The sequence below is a fragment of the Gobio gobio genome (assembly GCF_949357685.1).
Source record: "Gobio gobio genome assembly, chromosome: 15".
Taxonomy (NCBI): domain Eukaryota; kingdom Metazoa; phylum Chordata; class Actinopteri; order Cypriniformes; family Gobionidae; genus Gobio; species Gobio gobio.
In genome coordinates, this window is record NC_137108.1 from 29,520,399 (window position 1) to 29,536,725 (window position 16,327).

The 16,327-nt window shown below is 37.7% G+C and overlaps 1 protein-coding gene across 2 annotated transcripts in view; it reads left to right on the top strand.

Annotated features, from left to right (window-relative positions):
• galnt1 (UDP-N-acetyl-alpha-D-galactosamine:polypeptide N-acetylgalactosaminyltransferase 1) overlaps positions 1-16,327 on the top strand; it is a 132,116-nt gene that overhangs the window by 57,228 nt on the left and 58,561 nt on the right. For both annotated transcript variants that reach the window (XM_079837754.1, XM_079837755.1), the window contains one exon: positions 3,935-4,058. The gene's annotated coding sequence lies outside the window, so the exon portion shown is untranslated. The remainder of the gene's footprint in view (positions 1-3,934; positions 4,059-16,327) is intronic.

Below are 16,327 nucleotides of genomic sequence, written 5' to 3' on the forward strand. Positions count from 1 at the left end.
GATTCGGATCGCGTGTCAAACTGCTGAAATCACGTGACTTTGGCGATCCAAACCGCTGAATCGACTCCCTGATTCATAACGCTTCGAAGCTTCATGATGCTGTTTTTTGAAATCGGTCAACACACCGGGAAACTGCTTTGCGCGGTCTTTTGCTGTTATTTTTGTTGGCAAATGGGAATTTGCGTGCTTCATCATGGTTTCAACGATATCTATGGTTTCACCACGGGGTTTGCAGCTTTTCAATGATGTACACGTTGGGTAATTACGTCACTTCAAAACGTTCACATGGCAATAGGGGGAAATTTACATGGCGAAAGTGTGCCGTATTTGAAAAAATGCGGCCCCCGCATAAATATGCGGACTTTGGCTGATTATGCATTAAATCATGCGATCGCATAATCGCGTTTTTTCTGGAGGGACTGATTAGCAACAACACATTACCTGTTTGATAACGTAGTCAAGTCAAAGGCTACTCATATTAATTACCGTTATGTGTCCGACGTTGTGGAGAGCGATGGATAAAATCCATTACCATTCTGCTACATCGACTTATGTACGAGCCTGTGTAATTCAATCTTTTACTACTACTTCTGAATCATTTCCTGTTTCAAACATATATATGGCTGAATTAAACCAGTATTTCCACTTGCCATTGTGCAGCGTTTACTACAGTAAAGTTGACCGAGTGTATCTCTGAGCTGGTGTGAGTGAGTGGACTAATTTGCATATTCATGGTTCCGCGTATACTAAATGAAGCAAGGGTGTAAAGTTACATTCAGTTTCATGAGTTTAAGAGATAAAATGATTGACTACAGGGAGACTTTAATAGGGCCACAATTCAGCTCACCTGAGGAGTGCAGCTCTCTGAGGGTGATGAAGTGTTTAAGAGGGAAGAGTAAATGCTTTTGTGATCAATGTAGTCCAGGAGCCTTGCTGTTGAAAAGTGAATTGATCTCCATTGAGAAACAGTGTCACCTCAGTGTTTTATTATTATGTGTCTTTGCAAGAGGGTTAATGTTAATGCCTTTGTGTGGGTTCTTTTGTGTCCAGTGAAGATAAAGGGTAGACATGCTGCGTGAGAGGGCATGTGTGTGCGTCTGACTGAGAACATTTTATTTGCAGAAATACACAGAGTAGCAGCATGTTTCAGCATGTCCATGTGTGGTTTTCTTTCTGGTCATTTACATTTTACTTTTATTACAGGTGTGCTCAGCATATTTTTATTCTGCTTTTGTTTTGTTTGTGGTTCTCTGCAAAGAGAGATTTACAACGCATCATATGATGGGGAAAGTGAGGCTAGATAAGGTTAGATAGAGAGGCAGGTTTGTTGTGTTAGTTGTCACGTTAGCCTTATCACTTATAAATCATTTACATTCTTCTGTTTATGAAAAGGTATATGTATGTTTAAAGTGATTTTTCCTTGCTCTTTTGAAATAGAACAGCATGGTCTATCATGTAGACGTGGTCACAAAATGAAACTCCACGAGTCTTCCATTTTGAGACCATTTATGCAAATGAAGATGCAAACAGATCATTTAGAACATGTCATGGTAATTATCAGCATATTCAAATATGACTCCCAATTCAGCATAAAACAAATAAAAATCTGATAACCAAGCAGTTGACGGTAGCCATTGACTTTCATTGTATTTTTTTCAACTGACCAAAAAAATAACTAATACTGGTTTGGATCAACTTGAGGCACAGTGATGACAATTTTACTTTTTGGGTGAAGCATCCCTTTAAATTCTGAGTAACGTTAATAAACAACATGCAATTAATATATAATTATTTAGAATGTCAGCTTGAATCTGCATAGTTTTTATTGTAGAAAACAAGAACATTTTACTAACAAGTGAACTAAAATAAAATGCTGCAAAAATGATTGAAATACCTTTAATACATGTGCTTGTGCATTTTTCTGTGTGTCTGAGTTTATTTTGTGAAGGATATAAATACTGTAGTGTATTTGCTGTAGTGACCTGCTCACAGTAGATGAGAGTTTTTAATTGGGCCTTTGTTCACCTAGCAGCTGTTGCCATGGCACCTGGGAAAGGCGCTTGCACTAGCTGTGTCACATACCTCAGAAACGCAATCAGGTTTTTGGTATATTGTCTTACAAACACATTTCCTGGGTTTTGATTTGGTGTGTGTGTGTTGTATGGAGGACTGTACAATGCGTGAAGGATTAGAGAAGTGCTTTTGATGAAGCGGAGCGGCTCAGTGACCACCACCTCGCACAAGACCTCTTACTGCCACTGTGTGCACAAGTGTCACTCTCCGTCTAAAAGAGATGTTGAGCTGCATGCTTATCTTTTATTCATCTTAGCTCAGAATGCAGTATGCCTGAGCCGCATGTAGGAGAATAACCCGGAACCACCGATTCTGAATCCATCATCTCTAAAAACTCACACACACAAACTCATACACAAACACTTCGGTTGATATGCAGGAGAAAGAGGTAATGAAGGAAAGGAAAAGATTATATTAGTTTGGAAAGAGCACTAACTTGGAGGAGAAGAGGTTTTCTGAAATAATCATGCAGTCTTTTCCAATCATGACTTCCGTCTTTTTTACATTTGATAGATTTACATGCAGAACGCTGTATGCGGCTGATTAATTTTCATAAAATGTTCTTTGATTTCCCATGAGTCTGCACTTAATCGTCGGTGGTAATGGTCATTCTTCTTTATTTCTCTTGAAACCTTTTTAAAAGGAAAACGTGGGGCATCTTATAAATAATCAGATTTTTACAGATACATTTTCAGATGTGGTAATTTTAGAGTAATTAAACAAACGCATAAGTTAGAGATAATGTCTTTGTATGTACATAAAGTCTCAGGCTCTGCCTAAAATGCACAACCTAATGTCGACTTTGGTGATGATTTTTATTTCTGTCTTTTTTTTTTATCACACTGATAAAAATGATTCTGTGGTGAAGTAAATACTTCAGATTTTTATTTTATTTCTACCTGAACATGTTAGTTCAGGCAAGAATTAAAACAAAACAAAGTAAATTCTATATTAGTACTCAATTTAAGCTAGAAATTAGAACTTAAAGTGTAAATATCAAAGTTATAAAATTAAGTAAAACTTACAAAATTTTCTGAAACTGGTGTTCCCATCATGCACTGGGGTATGAATAATTAATAAGGTTGCATGTTTCACTGTTTTCCAGCTGTATTTACACTGCTTAATCATTGCTTTTGTTGTTAGGTTTAGTAACTTGCTGTTTTGTGATATCTGGAGTTCATTTTCTACTCAAAATAACTTGATTCATACTCACAAATGATCTATCGAATGTTACCGTTATTGTGTACCAAGTATTGAGATCTCTGTGTTTGTGTGGGTACCACGTTATGGATATGTAGCCTACACAATATCTACTGTATTATTTACTTTTATTTATTTAGATGTTTTAAGTAAAGAATGGCTTAATTCAGTGTTATATTGAGTAAAAAGTTCTTGAAACAGAGTAATGCAAAGTAAACTTCAACTCTGAAATTACTCAACAAACTTTAACTGGCCAAGTTAAAGTTACCTTTTTTTCTTTGTTTATAATACTTAACTAGCTCAATTTTTCTTTTTTGCAAGTTTTCACATATATAAAAACATTTTATATAAAGTAAATTCTAACTATTTTTTTTTTTTTTTTGTGGGGTGTGATTTGTATAGATGATGACAGGCACAAAGGGGTACCTTTAATTTATTTGCAGAGATCATTTTAGCATTTTAACACATTTATTTAAGAACACACAAGGGTTTTGAACCCCACTAAATGTATTAGAACTATCGGCTGAAGTATTCAAAATATCAGCCGATTGATCAGCTTTGCTTCTATACTGCATAGTGTACTTATTACTAATAAATATGGTTAATTTAGTGCTAATGTTACACGGTGTAATCCTCTAACAGTTGACTTTGTTTGTTACAGGGAGCATGCGTGAGTAACAGGTTTCTGTGGCGGGACCTCAAGCTCCTTCCCTCATCTGGAGCCCCGGCGCTGTAGGATACGAGACCTCCTCCTTTCTTCACTCACTCTGACCTCAGTTCAACAGGTATGCAATGAATATGCAGCAGACAATTATGTCATTATGTCATTATGGTTAGTCTCTTTATTAAACAAAGTGTGAATTAATGTCAGCTCAGTTTTACACACAATGCACGGTTAATTTAGCATGACAATGAAGCAGTTCACAAATACTGTCTGAAAGGAAGAACTCTATTGCAGTCTTTCCCAATGTAATGAAAGTTAAAATTTACGTAATTAGGTGTCTATTCAACACTTAAAATACATTTCACACTCCAACTAGTTTATTTAATTTGTCCAACAGTGTATACACATATGCCTCAGGAGAATTTGGTCATTGTTTTCATTGATTTCTTTTCTTAAAATAATCGAAATCACCACTACTTTGTCGTTTCCACCACATCTCAAATGATATATTATATTTAAGCATTCTGTGGTGGTGGAAAGGCCATTTTTGGAATAAAATGGCAGACTCTTGTCTTGCTAAGGTTAAATTCACAGCTTTAATTTTTTTTCAATATACACACAATTAAATAATACTTTCAAACTTTTTGTATAATTTAACAACATTACAGTTTAATTCAAAATTATGGGCAATATTATTTGTGCTATGGAAATTATGCCACAATATGGGGCAGTTATAATGTCAAACACACTGATATAAATCACTTTCAAATGGTTTATGCAAAACAATAAAATCTAAGGCATTCAAAGTAGTGGAATTCAATAATGAAGGGATGAGTAACTTTTCAAGTATGTTTTAATGTGATCTTCATATATCAAAAAGAAAGAAAAATGAAATTGTTATTCAAATAGAAATCAAAATGTGATATTTTTTCAGCATTTTTGGTTTAATGCGAGTTTGTCTCTAGCAGTCTAAACTTTAAATAGACAGTAATGCATATTGATCTGGGTTTCACCACAAAATGGCTGAATGATTGTAAATTAAAGTATTTAATCGTACTTGTTGTTTCTGCCAGGCTTTGCATTGGTAATCAATTTGTGTTTGTTTTCTGCATTGGGTGCAGTTTTTGCATCACAGCTCCCTCCATCTCCGTCACCCTGTTCTTTTGTGAGTCTTTGTGTGTGTGTGTGTGTGTGTGTGTGTGTAGCTGGTTAGTTGTGTTGGTTTGAAAGAGCCTGTGCTCGAGGCATGTAATCATCCGTGAGAGGAAGAGGAAGTTGCAAACACAGGCTTTGGGGAACCGCGCTTGTATCTGATTTCAACACCAAATTCGACATACAGTGTGTAGATGCTCAACATGGCTTAAAATGGACCTCCCTCCGATTCTTTGTGAGATCGTAATTATTTCCTCATACTTTGCTCTTGTTTTGATGATCATTTCTTAAACCCAAAAAGTGGGAAAGCATTTTTGAGCTGAGAATAGAAACATGAAGCCTTGAGAGTTTCCTGTTCACTATGTCCGTCTATTTCCAGCTTCTTGACACACATACACTCACACACACGCCTCTCAGGCCTGCATTTTGTCTCAGAGTCAGTGACATCACCTCTCACTACCGGTTTCTGAAATTAGACTGCTACATTGTGCACTATTCTTGCATTCTGGGTAATACTGCAGACCTCTTAAAACAGGGATCCTGTTTTAGTGTTACATTACCGGTAGACCCATCCTCATAAACACACGTGGGATTTATGGGAAAATGAGTCACATCCATCTCTTCAACTACAGCCTCCTCCTTTTCTTCTTTTTCTTCATCTGTTTTTACTCAAGTGCTGACTAATGATTTAGTTGTATGTTTATTTAAGGACATTGGTTTTTCCTATGTCAGAATGAATGGGAAATTTTTCATACTGCATATAGATCATGTTTGGTCATGAGTCCACGCACGCACGCACGCACGCACGCACACACACACACACACACACACACACACACACACACACACACACACACACACACACACACACACACACACACACACCAGTGGTTGTGAGTTGTAAGCTTGCAGTAAGAATTGAATGTGAAAAGGAACTATGACACTGAATAACTGCAAGAACACATCTTTCTATTGAGCTGCACGCAAGCAAACAAAACATACCTAGCAACCAGTATTACCCAAACAAATGTGGTTCTTTTAATGAATCATCCAGACAGTCTCACAAACTCAGGAGTTATCAGTTTGAATCTGTATGACGAATCCTTTATCAAATGACCTCTCTGAATCAGTCAAAGCGGTTACTGAATCAATATTTGACTCACTTACATAATTATCATTATTTCATGATGATGCTACTTTCAGTGATCTCCATCTCAAAATGAAACAAGGTTTATGACACTTAAATGCTCATGACAGTGTGTGTGTGTGTGTGTGTGTGTGTGTGTGTGTGTGTGTGTGTGTGTGTGTGTGTGTGTGTGTGTGTGTGTGTGTGTGTGTGTGTGTGTGTGTGTGTGTGTGTGTGTGTGTGTGTGTGTGTGTGTGTGTGTGTGTGTGTGTGTGTGTGTGTGTGTGTGTGTGTGTGTGTGTGTGTGTGTGTGTGTGTGTGTGTGTGTGTGTGTGTGTATATATATAATGTGAAGTGAACAACACTGATTATCTCTTCATCGCGGCACATGTTAGTGGCTGGGATATATTAGGCAGCAAGTGAACATTGTCTCCTCAAAGTTGATGTGTTAGAATCAGGAAAAATGGGTAAGAATTTGAGGGAGTTTGACAAGGGCCAAATTGTGATGGCTAGACGACTGGGTCAGAGCATCTCTAAAACTGCTGCTATTGTGGGCTGTTCCCGGTCTGCAGTGGTCAGTATCTGTCAAAAGTGGTCCAAGGCAGTGTTGGGCACGTTACTTTAAAAAAGTAATTAGTTATAGTTACTAGTTACTTCTTACAAATAGTAACTGAGTTACATCATTATAAAAGTAACTAATTACAAGGGAAAGTAACTACTGAGTTACTTTTTTTCTTCAAAACTTGGATGTTAAATGAATGAATTGGACACTAAATAGAATACATTATTATTATAAAACATTGTACATTAATGTACACTATTGTAATGTTGCTGTGGGACAATGTGAGAGACACCTATCAAATTCAATACATTATTGTAAATATTATCAGTAGGCCTACTATAGTGTAAATATTGTGTAAATATTATCAGTACTATACTACTCCTTTGGTAGTGGAGCTCACGTTATCACCTGGGTTTTTAGCCACTCATTTTGTGGCGGCATGTGATGATGTGAGGCGAAGCCTCACATCATCACATGAATTGGTTTTCATTCTAATTAGAATTGGTTTTCATTCTAATTACATTAGAATTACTTGCCACCGACGTGGAGAGACTCTTTCTTCCTAGGCATAAGTTGCACGTTACATAAACATTCTTACCTTTCACCTCAACGAGGGAAAAGTAGCGCTTATACTTCCAGTTTGCGAAAGCTACCTTTTGAAGTCGTTGGACATGGGGTGTGTGACTGTGCATATGCGTGTGTGTCATAGGTGTGTGTGTGTGTGAACTCAACCTTGTTTCCCACCCACCAATCACCATCAGTTATGTGTACCAAAAAACACGCATGGCATGCACACACACACACACACACACACACACACACACACACACACACACACACACACACACACACACACACACACACACACACACACACACACACACACACACACACACACACACACACACCAACCAGAAAAACGTTGCAGGTCCGACTGACATAGAGCCTGTTTGGATGAAAACCGCTTCAGTGAGCTCAATTATAGTAACGCCACGTTTTTTTCCTCAATAATGCTAATGGCGTTGTAACGGGAGAAACAGTAATTCGTTTGATTACTCGTTACTGAAAAAAATAATTCCGTTAGTAATGCCTTTTATCTATAATGCCGTTATTCCCATCACTGGTCCAAGGAAGGAACAGTGGTGAACCGGCAACAGGGTCATGGGCGGCCAAGGCTCATAGATGCATGTAAAGAGCGAAGGCTGGCCCGTGTGGTTCGATCAAACAGACGAGCTACTGTAGCTCAAATTGCTCAAGAAGGTAATGCTGGTTCTGATAGAAAGGTCTCAGAATACACAGTGCATCGTAGTTTGTTGCGTATGGGGCTGCACGGAGCAGTGGAAGAAGGTGCCTGGTCTGATGAATCACGTTTTCTTTTACATTATGTGGATGGCCGGGTGCGTGTGCGTCGTCGCTTACCTGGGCACATGGCACCAGGATGCACTATGGGAAGAAGGCAAGCCGACAAAGGCAGTGTGATGCTTTGAGTAATGTTCTGCTGGGAAACCTTGGGTCCTGCCATCCATGTGTATGTTACTTTGACGCGTACCACCTACCTAAGCATTGTTGCAGACCATGAACACCTTTTCACGGAAACGTTATTCCCTGGTGGCTGTTCCCTCTTTCAGGATGATAATGCGCCCTGCCACAAAGCAAAAATGGTTCAGGAATGGTTTGAGGAGCACAACAATGGCTTTGAGGTGTTGACTTGGCCTCCAAATTCCCCAGATCTCAATCCAATCGAGCATCTGTGGGATGTGCTGAACAAACAAGTCCGATCTGTGGAGGCCCCACCTCTGCTGCTAACATCTTGGTGCCAGATACCACAGCACACCTTCAGCATGTATATACACTTTATACACAAGTTAGTAATGTGTAATGTGTAACAAGTTAGTAATGTGTAATGTATATACACAAGTTAGTAGCCTCACTGCTTTTTGCCTTGTTACTCTTTTGTGTCTTGACATAGTATGTAATATCTGAACTATAAAAAGCAAATATGAGTAACAGAGACGGATGCATCAGACAGAAGTGACTCCCACACAAGGCTGATAGCAGAAGTTTTACACAGGCTTAAATGTCTCTATAGAGCAGGAGCTGGACGTGCTCTGCAGGAGTCATTAGGAGACTGAAGCACACTGTGATGACTGGTCTGGGTCTGTTAAACAGTCGTGATTCTTTTGCTGTCATTCACAGAGAGTTCATTATGCAGAACTGCATCTCGATTTTGTGTTAATTATAAAACTAAGTCTGGCAGCTCCATCCTGCTGATTTTTTTCTTTGATGTTTTATTATCACACACACACACACACACACACACACACACACACACACACACACACACACACACACACACACACACACACACACACACACACACACACACACACACACACACACACACACACACACACACACACACACACACACACACACACACACACACACACACACACACACACACACACACACACACACACACACACACACACACACACACACACACACACACACACAACTGATGAAATATAATTTCAGGAAACTTTTCTCTTTCTTTCTCTCTCCCAGATATGGAATCTGTCCATATCAGTCTTTTTTGCTCTAATAGTAGGTGACTTGTGTTTCTACAGAATGTGAGTTTTTTTTTTGGTTGTCTATTTAAATATCTGCTTCTCTCTGTGCCTGTTTTTCTCTCGTTTTAGAAACAACTCTGTGAATTGTCGAAACTTGGGGTTCGTAATAGCCTTAAAGGAAAACATCACTTTTCATGAATTGTTTTTGGTGATATATATGAAATGCACTACAATTCAAAAAGTATCTTATGCTCAACAAGACTGCATTTATTTGGTTAAGACAGTAAAAAGTAACATTGTCAAATATTTTATTAGCAATATAAAATAACTGGTTTTCATTTTAATATATTTTAAAATGTAATTTATTCTTGTAATGGCAAAGCTGAATTTTCAGCATAATTACTCTAGAGGTTACGAAGGGTGAACTCAAAAACAAAGGACAGCGGGATCCAAATACATAATAATAAAATAAACATAATAACAAAACCAGGTAATGGTATGCCAAACATAACATCCATGTAGGACAAGACTCGACAAGGAACACAAGAAACACTGGGGTTTAAAAACATAATTACTAGTAATTGGCAGACAAGACACGCAATTAACAAACTAATCAACAATTAAAAAACTAATCAACAAGAAAAACTACAAAGTTTTTCAAATGTGAAATATTTTTGGAACAAAAGCTATTACAAAAAGCTAAGGTTGAAGGCCATAATGGTCTTTCAAATATGCGTTAGACACATAGACTGCAAAGAAATATGGACATAGTGTCCTTGACGTCACTCGTAGGTTTCTGAAGAGAGTTTTTGAAGCCTCAAAGTCGGACGTTGCCATCTTGACAGTGCGTCACCGCAGGTCACTCCCGGAAAACAGGCAAAGAGGCGGGAGGTGACTGGAGCTGAGGTGACGTGACGACTAACAGACAGCAGACAATCGGCAATCCACCTGTCACTCAAAGTGGCCACGCCCTAAGTTATGCAGAACTTTAACTCATTTAAGACCGCTCTTATGAGTGGTCATATAATGTAACGCTAGCCAAAGGATGATACAAAAAACGGATTGTGCGTTAATTGCGAAAATGTATCGCATGCGTTAACGCGCTAATTTTTACAGCACTAGTTTGGATATATATTCTTGACAGTGTACCAAATACAATGTGATTTCTATAGAGTATTTGTTCAAAGCTAGCCTAGAAATCTAGACAAATCTAATTTGCAACCAGGGTAGTCAAGCAACTCTCCATAGACATGCACACTTATAAACAATGAAGTGTTAACTGTGTGTGTTTTAATCCTAAAATGGAAGAATCCCTACTGAGCAAACTAAGGGCAAAGTGTGCGCTTTGCAGCAGGGAAATGCCTTTTATGTGGTTCTAATTGTATTTAGTGTGTTAAATGCCAAGTACAGTGTTGACTTATAGAGGGGTAGATAACACTAGATAACACGCATTTTGATCATGTGCTCCTGAGTGGTGATTCTCAGTGTGCCTAATGCATATTTAACCTGAACTGACAAGCATACAAATTGAAAAAGACATGAATCATATCACACATGGATCATATGCACACTTCAGACAGACAAATATAGAGCTGTTTCAGATGACTATAGTACCCACCCAGAGTGTTTGGACGCTGCATGCACTCTGGTCTTCAATGCAGCGTGGATGTGTGCTCCTGCATTTAGCGTGCATGTTAGTTGAGCTGAAATCTGATAAAGCGTAGCTCTTTCGATTTTTATGACCCATTCGTACTGTAATACCATCAACCTTGTAATTGGTTTATCTGGCTTCTGTTTGGGATGGACTAATCTAATATGCATAATTCAATGTCGCACTGAAGTCAAGACCTGCAGGAACCGAGTGTGCAAATGGATTCTTGACTGTAGTAAGCGTAGACGCCATATTGAATTTTTCATGAATAAAAAAAAAAAAAAAATGTGGCTCTGAGGAACAGATGTGTCTCTCTGTCTGTCTGTCATTTTATCTGTTGTTATTTTATATTGATTTGTCTGTTCTATCTGTCATTCTTTATATTGTTTTGTTTGTCGTTCAGTCTGTCGTTCTTTATATTGTTCAGTCAGTCATTCTATCTTTCATTCTTTATATTTTTCTGTCTGTCATTCTTTCTTTCCTTCTTTATATTGTTCTGTCTGTCTGTCATTCTATCTTTCATTCTTTATATTTTTCTGTCTGTCATTCTTTCTTTCCTTCTTTATATTGTTCTGTCTGTCTGTCTGTCTGTCTGTCTGTCATTCTATCTTTCATTCTTTATATTGTTCTGTCTCTCTGTCATTCTATCTTTCATTCTTTATATTGTTCTGTCTGTCTGTCTGTCATTCTTTCTTTCATTCTTAAAATTCTTCTGTCTGTCTGTCATTCTTTCTTTCATTCTTTATATTGTTCTGTCTGTCTGTCTTTCTGTCATTCTTTCTTTCATTCTTTATATTGTTCTGTCTGTCTGTCTTCCTGTCATTCTTTCTTTCATTCTTTATATTGTTCTGTATGTCTGTCATCCTATCTTTCATTCTTTATATTGTTCTATCTGTCTGTCATTCTATCTTTCATTCTTTATATTGTTCTGTCTGTCTGTCTGTCATTCTTTCTTTCATTCTTTATATTGTTCTGTCTGTCTGTCTGTCTTTCTGTCATTCTTTATTTCATTCTTTATATTGTTCTGTTTGTCTGTCTGTCATTCTCTTTCATTCTTTATATTGTTCTGTCTGTCTTTCTATCTTTCATTCTTTATATTGTTCTGTCTGTCTGTCAGTCATTCTATCTTTCATTCTTTATATTGTTCTGTCTGTCGTTCTATCTTTCATTCATGTTGTTCTGTCTGTCTGTCTGTCTGTCTGTCTGTCAGTCATTCTATCTTTCACTCTTTATATTATTTTGTCTCTTTCATTCTATCTATCGTTCTGTATATTGTTGTTCTGTCTTTCATTCCTTATCTGTCTGTCATTCTTTCTATCTTTCTGTCTGTCATGTTTTATTTTCTATTGTTCTTTTAATTTTTTCTTACATTCTTTCTATCTGTCTGTCATTCTTTCTATTGTTCTGTCTGTCTGTTGTTCTATCATTCTATATATCATTCTGTATGTCTGTTTTTTATGTATATTTGATATAAAAAGTCCATGAGGAGACAGTCGCTTTCACAGAGATATCATGATCTCAGTTGACATTTTCTCTTTTCTCCATAATGGTAGTGTGTGTCTGAAATAGGAGAACTTCAACGAAACGCTTCGAAAGAGAGATGACAGAGGTGGAGGCGTAGAGAGAAAGATGGAGGGACTGTGAATAGAAAGAAGGAGATGCTGTAGGGGTTTAATTTGCTTTTCTCTAACAGACGGCAACAGCCAAAGAAAGTTAATTACCCTCCACATCTCGATGTTTGTGTGCGATGCGACCAGGGGTGCAAGCAAGCAAGCGAGTTTCTGCGCCCATCTGTTTTCCTGCCAGCCTGAGTTGTTAAGAGGCTCTCTGCTTTAGCATGTGACTGCTCTCGCTCTTTCACTCATTCTCTTCCTGTGTCCTTTTCTTTCTCCCACATGTCTGTCTGTTACTCTCATGTCATTTGTTTGTGTGATTCCACCCCCCTCCCCCCTCCTCCTCTGCATGTGACACACAGGTGGTGTGCCTGTCCATATGTCTCAGTATCAGAAACAGCATGAATATTGCATTACGTGAAGACATGTTAAGAAGCCCTTGCAGGAAGTAACACAGGATGTAAAACTCTGAACCTTAAAAGAACAATCACAGTCCCGCTCTGATATTTGTTGATGGTGTTGCAGGTGCAGAACTTGCATTGAGCAAGTAATGTTATACTTTGTTGTTCTCTTTGGATGGTGATTGTTTTACAAGGGCACTTTGTCATTTCAGCAAGTGCAGGTGCTAGAGATTTCATTGCTGTCTGAATCAGAAATCTGTTTTATCCCAGCAACCAAGATACAATCTGAATTTAAATCAGTTTTTTGAAAAACACCAGGGTCATGTGGTTCTTTTATTCCCATCCAAATTAGCATCCCTGAATTTGCATGTAGGAATTTCACCAAAAGTTGATCTTTTTTTTGAACACTGGTAAGTTGAGGGAGTGCCTGATAATCAGTTCGAACAATATTTTTTTCACAAGTTTTCAATTGCATTGGCTATTGATTATTATTATTAGGGACCAAGCACCTATTGAAATAGTTAGATTTCTTATTATTATTATTCCGCCATGGGAGTCTATAGAACCGTTTGTGGGAAAGTTATAACGTTTTGACATTCTGACAGAGGACAGTCCCAACATTAAATACACCAATTTTGGTGTCTCTAACTCATTCCCTCTAGCTCCACCACCTGTCCAAAGTTTCACTCATATTTATGCTAATAACTTTTGAAGTCTTGTTAGATTCGTTAGATATCTTTATGAATGTTGGATCAATTTCCATTCACAAGCTTTCAATTCGATAACAATTTCGATTCAATATCAATTATTATGGATATATATCAGATGTACATTTCAAATTTTCTTGAGGAAAACAATTTTTAACTAATGCTGTAAACTATGCATGGTAGTCAGTACATTACTAATATTGAAGGTTAATATTAACCGATTTAAATACAAACATAAATTACTCTCTGATGTTTTTTATGATAATAATGTTATAATACTAACTTGACAATTACATAATCATATTTATACTCCAATTTGTTTTTTGAAATGTAATTAAATGGTGACAAATTGGCAATCATAAAAACTTAATGGATTTATTCAAACATGCATTAATATTGAAGAACATTGAAAATGATAAATAGCCTATGTAATGTGATGCATATATTTATCAAAATGCTCCTCTCTAGAGATAATTTTTTCTAGCTGGCTAAGGAGTTTATGGACACTGAATGGTTTTTCTGAAGTAAATGTGACATTATGTAACATATTGTCACACGCTGTTTCATTGATGTCTTTCCGCGGTTGAAACAGTAATTGAGTGATTACATGTGACGTGATAAAGATTTAAGTGCGTTGTACTAATCTTTTAACATACCTTGACGTTTATTCATGTTTATTTTGTGCTGATCAGGTCACGTGTCATGCGCTCCGCACTGCCACCTTGAGCTGAGCTGTGCTACTCCGATCACATTAAACAGCGCCAAAACAGTAGCTATTTATTTTTTTTAATTTTTGAAATCTGAGACTTTGTATCTTATCAAAAGTAACAAAGCACAAAGATTATTGCGATTTATTGAATGGGAGGGGCTCTACAAAGTTATGTTCATTCATCAACTGAAAACAGGATGACTAATCGATTCTTGGGATTTAAGAATTGATAGTGGTTCATAAAGATGAGAAACGATTCAAATCGAGGAATCGTTTACATATGTCACCCTGAGAAACAATTACTGTCCAGTGCTTATAAGACAATAGTGTTTGTCCAAGGAAGTGTGTTTTGCACATGCAGTATGTGTGAATGGAACAACAGGACTGTGCGGAAGAGAACAGGATGGTGAAGAGAGAGATTTTATTCAAACTGTTTTGTACAGAGTTTAGATGTAGTGCATTTTTATTCATTTTTATCTGTAATGTGACATATTGTAATACTTGTTTTTTATGTGATGTTTACACAAAAGTTTTCCTAGGACCAATGTCACAGGGCTTTGTCTTTTTGTTTCCTCTCACAATGTGAAAAACAACAGGCACAGGAGTATTGTGATGTAGTCACGCAATTTAATGAGCAATTTCGCATGAATTATTCCATTGGAATTTCTTTCTCCACATCCTCTCTTATGTATTTCTTCCAGTCTGTTTCTGTAGGCTGCTTTAACATTTATTTTTCTCTTCTGTTCTACACTTATTAGCATCTTGTACTGTAGTTAATGTTTCTAAAGTAGAGAAACCCCAGAAGACCAGTTGTTTTTGTTTATTTATTTATTTTATTATTTAAATTATTTTGGGGGCTTTTTGCCTTTATTTATAGGACATAAGATAGCAGACAGAAAAGTAAGGGTCTGTCCCTGTCTGAGGCAATAGTTTGTAAATGTCGCAATGCATTTTAAAAGATCCATTATCCATTAATGTTCTTACAATTTGGTAAATAGCAGAACATTTTTGTTGCTCTAGTCTCATGTACTGTAGCCAGACTTTTGACCTATCGGCATAAAGTGACCCTCATTACATCTTTTTCTAGCCATCTGACAACTGGTAACATGATTTTTAGGTAAATATGAAATATATATATCATATACCAGTCTAAAGAATATCTTTTTTAATTGTGTACTTAGATTTGATGCTACCTTGCAAACTTTGGCAAATACAGTAACTACTTTATTCTAGCAAGGGCACAGAACACAACTTTACTTCATCTAATACTGTAACCTCATAGGGCTTCTGCTGAACAAGACGCACACACACACACGCACACGCACACGCACACGCACACACACACACACACACACACACACACACACACACACACACACACACACACACACACACACACACACACACACACACACACACACACACACACACACACACACACACACACACACACACACACACACACACACACACACCAACACCACCACCACCACAGGAGAGTGTATATCTGTCATATCTATGCTCCAAGTCACCCATGTCAGCAGCATTAACACTTTCATTTTATTGTGTTACACGTCCTGTCCTTTTAGTCTGAATGAGAGTGTTTACGTCCTCCAGAAACCTGTGTTTGTGTTTATGATGTCACACGTTTCCATTGTGGGCCAGTGCACTAGGGATGTGTGTGTCTGTTTTCATCTTTCAGACCTGTGCTCACTCAGGTGTGTGCGTGTTGTCACGGTGATGAATGTCTCGCCCAGCTGGCATGGGCAGGGGCCTTTGGCGTTGCCACTGTGATGGACGAGGGCCACCAGAACAGTGGCATTACTGCTGTGCCAGTCATAACCTTGAGCTCAACACACACACACACTGTTTGACTGCTGGTGAGACCCCCTCAGA